Source organism: Bubalus kerabau, chromosome 23 (assembly GCF_029407905.1).
Source record: "Bubalus kerabau isolate K-KA32 ecotype Philippines breed swamp buffalo chromosome 23, PCC_UOA_SB_1v2, whole genome shotgun sequence".
Lineage (NCBI taxonomy): Eukaryota > Metazoa > Chordata > Mammalia > Artiodactyla > Bovidae > Bubalus > Bubalus kerabau.
In genome coordinates this window covers 40,358,194-40,365,680 of record NC_073646.1, presented here as the reverse complement: position 1 = coordinate 40,365,680, position 7,487 = coordinate 40,358,194, and the positions used below count along the sequence as shown (strand labels likewise).

General features: G+C 47.9%; 1 non-coding gene across 1 annotated transcript; it reads right to left on the bottom strand.

The window, feature by feature from the left end:
* Positions 1-492: 492 nt before the first annotated feature.
* On the bottom strand, positions 493-564 carry TRNAS-GGA (transfer RNA serine (anticodon GGA)). Its single transcript has one exon. It is a non-coding gene; the product is annotated as a tRNA-Ser (tRNA).
* Positions 565-7,487: the final 6,923 nt, after the last annotated feature.

Here is a 7,487-nt window from a genome sequence, read left to right as displayed (position 1 = left end):
ACCACCACCACACCTCACCAAAACTGACACAGGAAGAAACAGAAAATTGGCATAGTACCATTAAATGCAGGCTTCCAGCCCAGCACAGTCCAACCCAGAAGGGAGAGTCAACGCTAAAACAGGCTTGGAGTTTTGATAATATCTCAAGTCAGACAAGTTGATTTGAGATTGTTTTTTGCTTCTAAACTGACCTGGGAATGCCTGTCCTGTAAGAATGAACCCAAAATTTGTGGGCTAGCCAAATTTTTACTGGGAGGCAGAGGAAAGTTACTAAAACAACAAAAATTTTTTAAAGATTTGTTTTGATTTTTGTCCGGAATCAATGTTTTACTCATCACCCTGGGTATAGATAAGTGAACGTGAAAGTGAAGTCGCTCAGTTGTGTCCCACTCTTTGGGACCCCATGGACTGTAGCCCACCAGGCTCCTCCCTCCATGGGATTCTCCAGGCAAGAGTACTGGAGTGGGTTGCCATTTCCTTCTCCAGGGCATCTTCCCAACCCAGGGATCGAACCTGGGTCTCCAGCATTCCAGGCAGAAGCTTTAACCTCTGAGCCACCAGGGAAGCCCTGGGTATAGATAGCCCCTACTGAATTCAAGATTTAAAAAATATTTTCCAGAGTTATTGACATATAATTGACATATCGCATTGTATACATTTTATATAATTTTTACTTGTTGATTGGTCTGACTGTGCTGAGTCGTCTTAGCTGCGTGTGCTCTCTGCTCTAGTTGTAGAAGGTGGGGGCTCCTCTCTGGTTGCGGTGCGCGGGCTTCTCGCCGCAGCGGCTTCCTTTCTTGCGGAGCACCGGGTCTGGGCGCTCGGGCTTCCGCAGTTGAGGCTCCCGGGCTCGAGAGCGCAGGCTCAGTAGTTGTGGCTCCCGGGCATCGCCGCCCCTCAGCGTGTGGGTTCTTCCCAGACCCGGGATAGACCCCCGTGTCTCCTCCATTGGCATGCGTGCTTCATCGCTGAGTCCTGTCCAACCCTTCGCGACCCTTTGGACCCTCGCCCGCCAGGCTCCTCTGTCCATGAGATTCTTCAGGCAAGAGTACTGGAGCAAGTTGCCATTTCCTCATCCAGGGGATCTTCCCAGGCTGAGGATTGAACCCATGTCTCTTGCGTCTCCTGTATCGACAGGCGGATTCTTTACCACTGCGCTAGCTGGGAAGCCCAGTTTTTATGCCAGTACCATGCTGTGTGACTGTCAAGTGTTAAATCAGTAAGTGTGATGCTCGGAGTTTCGTGGCCGTCTAGGAGTTAGGACTCTGCACTTTGGCTGCTGAAGTCCTGGGTCCAGCCCCTGCTCAGGGAATTAAGATCCTGAAAGTCTCAAGGTGTGGCCAAAAAAAGGAACTGCGATGCCTCCAGCTTTGTTCTTTTTTCTCAAGATTGTTTCAGCTGTTAGGGATCTTTCATGGTTCCACTTGAATTTTAGTGGGTTTTTTTTCTGTTTCTGGAGCCTAGTTAGAGGGCACTTTCAGGATCTACAGTCTGACTGACTTTGTACAGACTGTACAAACTTTGTACTAAGTACAGACTGACTGGACTTACCTCCAGGGCTTCCCAGACCACAGCCAAGAGGGGCTGGAACCCGTTCACGGGTGCTTCAGTGCCCACAGCCAGGACCCAGGTCTGTACGCCTGACATCTGAGCCGTGGGCGGGCCTGACTCTGGGTCTGGCTCCAGCTCCCTTGGCATATGGTGCCATGCTAGGACCAAGCCATAGGGGGCTGAGGCTGAGTTATCAGGGGTACAGAGCTGCTTCTGGCTCTGTAGCTGGGACCCTGGTCAGCAGCTCCTTTTCCAGGTACGAGCTTTCCCTCTCAAAATCCTCTCCTCCATCTAGGACTGCACTGGGCTTTTACAGACTCACACCTGAATCCCAGAGCTCCTGCAGGAGCACTTTTGTAGGTGGCAAGAAAAAGTGGGTGTGTTAGTTGCTCAGTCGTGTTGGACTCTGCGGCCCCGTGGACTGTAGCCCGCCAGGCTCCTCTGTCCATGGGGTTCTCCAGGCAAGAACACTGAGTGGGTTCCCATTTCTTTCTCCAGGGGATCTTCCTGACCCAGGGATCAAACCCAGGTCTCCTACATTGGCAAGCAGATTGTTTACACTGAGCCACCAGGAAAGTCAGCCAAGTCTTCTGACTTTTCCCCAAAAATCAGAAACCTGAATCCATTTTTCCTGTTTCTGTATATTGCCAACTAAAGATCATTTTCAAGTCTTCCCTGGCACTCCAGTGACGAAGACTTTGCCCTCCAAAGCAGGATGTGCAGATTCAATCCCTGGTTGACTCAGGGCCAAAATAAAAAAATATATATATATGACACAGAAGCAGTATTCTGATAAACTCAATAAAGACTTCTAAAAAATGATCCACAATCAAAAAAAAATCATCTTTAAAAAAAAGTCTTTAAAACCTACAATGAGCCCAGTAAAACTAATGTATGCACCTGATTCAGAAAAGATGTGAAACCTCTGATTTATGGCGAGGTCTAATCAGTGATAAATCACAGGGTGGTTAAATTTCCAGGCCAGAACTTTGGATCCAGCAGAGAAGGGGAGGTGGGGCTGGAAACATGAGAGACACAGTCATCTCTTTGCCATGGAAACCCCACGGGAGAAGGTTTTTTTTTTCCCCTGTATTAAGAAATCAATGGGAGATTAATAATAATCCTCTACATTGGCAGAGCACTTCAGACTCGAGTGCTTGCTCATCCCTAATCTTATCTGATCCCTATAACGGCCCACAAGCTCGTGGAGAACACCCGCCGCCCTCTGACCCGATGAAAGGGAGGTAAGCGCTCACACGGGCGCACTCAGAGAAAGACACAGAAAGGAGACAGGAGGACGCAGATCTCAGCAGAAAGGCTCAGGATTAAGATCGTTCTCCCTGACTTTTCATCTGCATCCTTTTATCGTCCATCTGTCTGACACGCAGTCCTGGTCCGAGGTTGCAGGAGGTGGATGGAGAGTGTTCATACAGGGCGGGGGGCTTGGCAGGGGTGGGGTCAGGACTCTGAGCAGCGACAGAGAACACATCTGGCCAGATGTGTAAGGAAGACGCCACCGGCTGGCCAAGGACCGTGACCACGCAGTTTGCCACATCTCTCCCCACGCCTCTGAACCACCCTGCTTCTTTATTCCTCATCCCATAAACCCCCCAGCCCCTTGCCATGGGGCAGGGAGGCTTGACATTTGTTTTCCATGTCCTCGCTTGGCTGCCTTGCCAATAACCCCGCTCTATGCTGCGGACCTGGGTATCTCCGCGGTTTGAGCTGCTGTGAGCGGACAAAACAGACCCGGCTCGGTAACACTACACCTGCTCCAGCGTGGACGGACCTTGAGGACACTCTGCTGAGTGAACTGTCAGCCACGCGAAGACAATCCATGTGATTCTGTTACAGGAGAGAGTCTTGTAGAGAAGGCTGGTGCCGGCTGCACAATACCATGAATGCGCCTAACTCCGCTGACCCTCCCGCTTAGAATCGGTTAAGATGTGTTTTACCACAATTGTTAAAGTTTTTAAGTGGGGCGAAGTCACGGAGTGGATGCAAGCCCTCTGGCCTCAGCCTCCCTCTGCTCCCACTTTGGGCTTTGCAGTTTGACCCGAATTCCTAACCCACTGGTGATACTCTGCTGGTCTACACCTGGGGAGGTTTGCCAATTCTGCTTCCCCTCCCTGGGGTTCTTTCCCTGCTTTATCCCGTCTTTTGACCGAACCCACTCAAATGCCGTGAGATGGTTGGATGGCATCATGGACTCAATGGACATTGAGTTTGAGCAAACTCTGGGAGGTGGTGAAAGACAGGGGAGCCTGGCATGCTGTGGTCCATGGGGTGGCAACGAGCCAGACATGACTCAGCAGCGGAGCAGCGACAGCTCCGAGGGTTGCAGGTGTCTCTCTGGCCCCTCTTCATCATGCCTGGATCTCTACAGCCGCCCTCTCCATGATGTGTTGGCCGCGTGTTTGCTTGTCTACATGTGTCTCCCCAGTAGACGTGGGCTGCATGGGGCAGGGTGCCTGAAGGTATGAGGGTATCTGACATGCTCTTAGCCACTGGGGGCTGAGAGTGAAGACCCAACTATTTGGAGATAGAATGTCATTAAAATGGGATTATAGGGACTTCTCTGGAGGCCCACTGGTGGGAACTCTAAACTTCCACCGCAGGGGGCACAGATTCGATCCCTAGTTGGTGACGCAAAAACAAGAGAAAATAAGTTTTAATGAGATTATGATGGGTGTAAACACACACACCATGTGACTTGGTGGTGAATCTCCTTCCTAAGAGCAGAGGGTCTTAGGCTGGTGTCCCTGGAATTTGGGGGCAAACTTCGGGGCCGTCAGGGGCCCAGGAGGGCTCCACGGAGAGATGACAAATGGGTTCCTGGCCAGGCCCAGGCCTAAGATTCCTAGGAAACTGTCCAGTGGGGCAGGAACGCATTCTTAAACAGCAGTTCCTGTGTGTACACGGGGCCTGGGGAATAGGTGGGGGCAGGGGAAGAATAACCGAGAGACTTTCAGAGGGCATCCCTGCACGCCGGTGTGCGCCTCACCCGACCCGACCCTTAGAAGGGCTTGGACCGGATTCCCAAGGAAAGCAGGCTCTGTAGTGAGCAGCCACAGAGATACATTTTTTTTAACGTGATATCTCCACTTTGGCCACGTGATGCGAAGAGCTGACTCATTGGAAAAGACTCATTGGAAAGTCTTTCCTGGGAAAGATTGAAGGTGGGAGGAGAAGGGGACGACAGAGGATGCGATGGTTGGATGGCATCACTGCCTCGATGGACATGAGTTTGAACAAGCTCCGGGAGTTGGTGATGGACAGGGAGGCCTGGCGTGCTGCAGTCCATGGGGTCACAAAGAGTCGGACATGACTGAGCAACGAAACTGATCTCCAGGAATATTTAAAAGCCCACTGAAAAGATACACATATAGACAGAAGAAATGAATTCAGAAATAGGCTCGCATATGCATAGTCCATTGATTCACTGCAAAGGTGCCAGAGGGAGAGATTGCCTTTTCAATAACAGGTGCCAGAACAAGTGGCATGCAGGGAAAAAATGATGTTATCCTTGGCTCACACTGTATACAAACTTTAACCCAAAATGGATCAGAGACTTAAATGTAAGAGCAAGATCCTAGAAACGGCCAAAGAAAAACACTCTTCAGTGTGTGTCTGACTTTGGAGTAGGCAGAAATTTCTTAGATGTAACAGCAATATCACAATCCTTTTTAAAAAAAAAAAAAAAAAGGTGGTAAGTTAGGCTTCATTAAAATTAAAAACTTTTGCTCTTGGGAAGACATCATTAAGAAAGAAAAAAGGCAAGCCACAGACTGAAAGATTTGCAAATCATACACCTGGTAACTTGTATCCAGACTATATAAGGACCTGCTATAACCCAACTGAAGATAAATAAAAGAGTTGAATACACATTTTGCCCAAAAATCATACAAATAGAATGTATTCCTGTATTTAAATATGTATTTGCACGCCCTCTCAATCAAGAAACCGTTGACATGCACGTATTCTTTTTTTTTTTTTGCTTTCAGGAAAACCTCTCGCCTGGTGCCCGCTTCATCCTGGAATAGCAAGACAGTGTTAATTCCACGCTAGCAGCAGTTTCCTCGACCGCCCCGTGTAAGACTCACAGCCACAAACGGTAAGAACCGCATCCGCCTGGTGACGTGAGACCCACCTGGGGCCTGTGAGGTGAAGGTGGAGGAGCCGCTGGACCGTAGGGCTGATGTGAGTAAGCAGTGACGTGTCTGTCAGTGTTTAATGCCTGCTCTCCAGGGGGAGCAGGGGCAATCCTGAGTTGCCACGTTCGCCACTTTCCATGGTGTAAATACTCCTGTCCTGGTTCATTTCAAGCTAACGTCGTGACGTCACCGAACCCAGAGTCGGAAAGAGACGCATGTGATCAGCTCTCCTAAGTGACCCAAACCTGTTCCGGCAACAAGATGCCGCTTCACACATCTCATCAGCAGAGCACTAAGCCAGACAATACCTAGGGTTTAATATGAAGACACGTTAAGTGCTGGTGGGTGTGGAAACTGGTTCAGCCGCTGTGGAGAGCAGGGCGGTATTATTTGGTGGGATGCTGGTAGTCTGCAATCCAAAAATGTGTGCGGTTTTCTATCTGGAGATGTGTAAACAGAGCTTCTTGCAACGTTGTTGGGAAGAGCCAGAAAGTGGAAGCAACCTAAATGTCCATCAGTAGGAAAATGTATAAATAATCATGAAACAGTCATTGAGCGGGAGAATGCACTACAGCATTCTTAAAATTAATACGCTAATACATGTATCAGGATGGCTGTATCTTAGAAGGCATAATGTGGAATAAAAAAATCAAGCTTTAGGATGTTATGTGATGCATAACAGAGAACTTCTGTAGAAGTTTTAAATGCATAAAATGCTACCCAGTGATATGATACAGAGATATATATTCATTGAAACATGATGAAAAATCATTTTAAATAGAGTAGACAAATACATCTGAAATTTATGATAATATTGCTCCTGGGGAGAGAGAAAGGAGCTTGAAGCTGGGGATGGATGTAAAGGGTACTTCATCTTTATTATATTATTCTAGCTCCTTTAAATATTAAAAAATAGTGATTTGAAATAAAAATGACAACATTTTAATGGTTTAAATTCTGTATTCTGACAAATAGGGCATTGTACTGGTTACATTTTTCTTTATGTTTCTTGATATTTTAGAAAGTCCTTCCAAGCATCAGGGCACAAGCTCTTTCTGACATGAGCTTAACTCCATCCCTGTTCACTGGCAAATCTCACACACCAAGTCCTCGGGCAGAGAACATGACCAGGTGGGTCCTTTCCTCTCAAGTGATGTGCCCCCTTCTCCAGGAAGCCCCTCTTGACGTCCTCCTCTGGGCTCCTGGTGGCTCTTCATGAATGTAGCTTTGGTGGCACTCGTCACACTGATTGTACAGTAATTTAATGTTTCCAGCTGGAGCTGGGGTCATCCCAAAGGTTCTCTTCACATGTCTGGGTTGGAAAGACTCGAACAGCTGGGAACTGGGGTGCCTGGGGTTTCTGAGACACTTCTATCTTTCTAGACAGATCCACAGATGATGAAGATAGATCGGTAGATGCAGATGGGTAATGGCTAAATAGGTAGATAGAGTGAAGATAGAGATAGATGAATGAATGATAAAGATGGATGATAAATAAAAGACAGATAACCCTTACAGTATCCTTGCCTGGGAAATCTCATGGGCAGAGTAGCCTGTTCCATGGGGTCGCAGAAGAGTTGGGCACAACTTAGTGACTAAATAGACAGACAGGTGTAAATGTGGAGATAGAGATACTGCGGTATGTTATAAATGTGTCATCTCTTGCTCTAGAACCGACTGCTACATACTCAGGAATTTTGTGAGCTGGTCACCAAACCATCAGTAACTTGAAATTGACGGTGATGAGAGTATTTCCATCACAGAAATAAACTATACATCAGG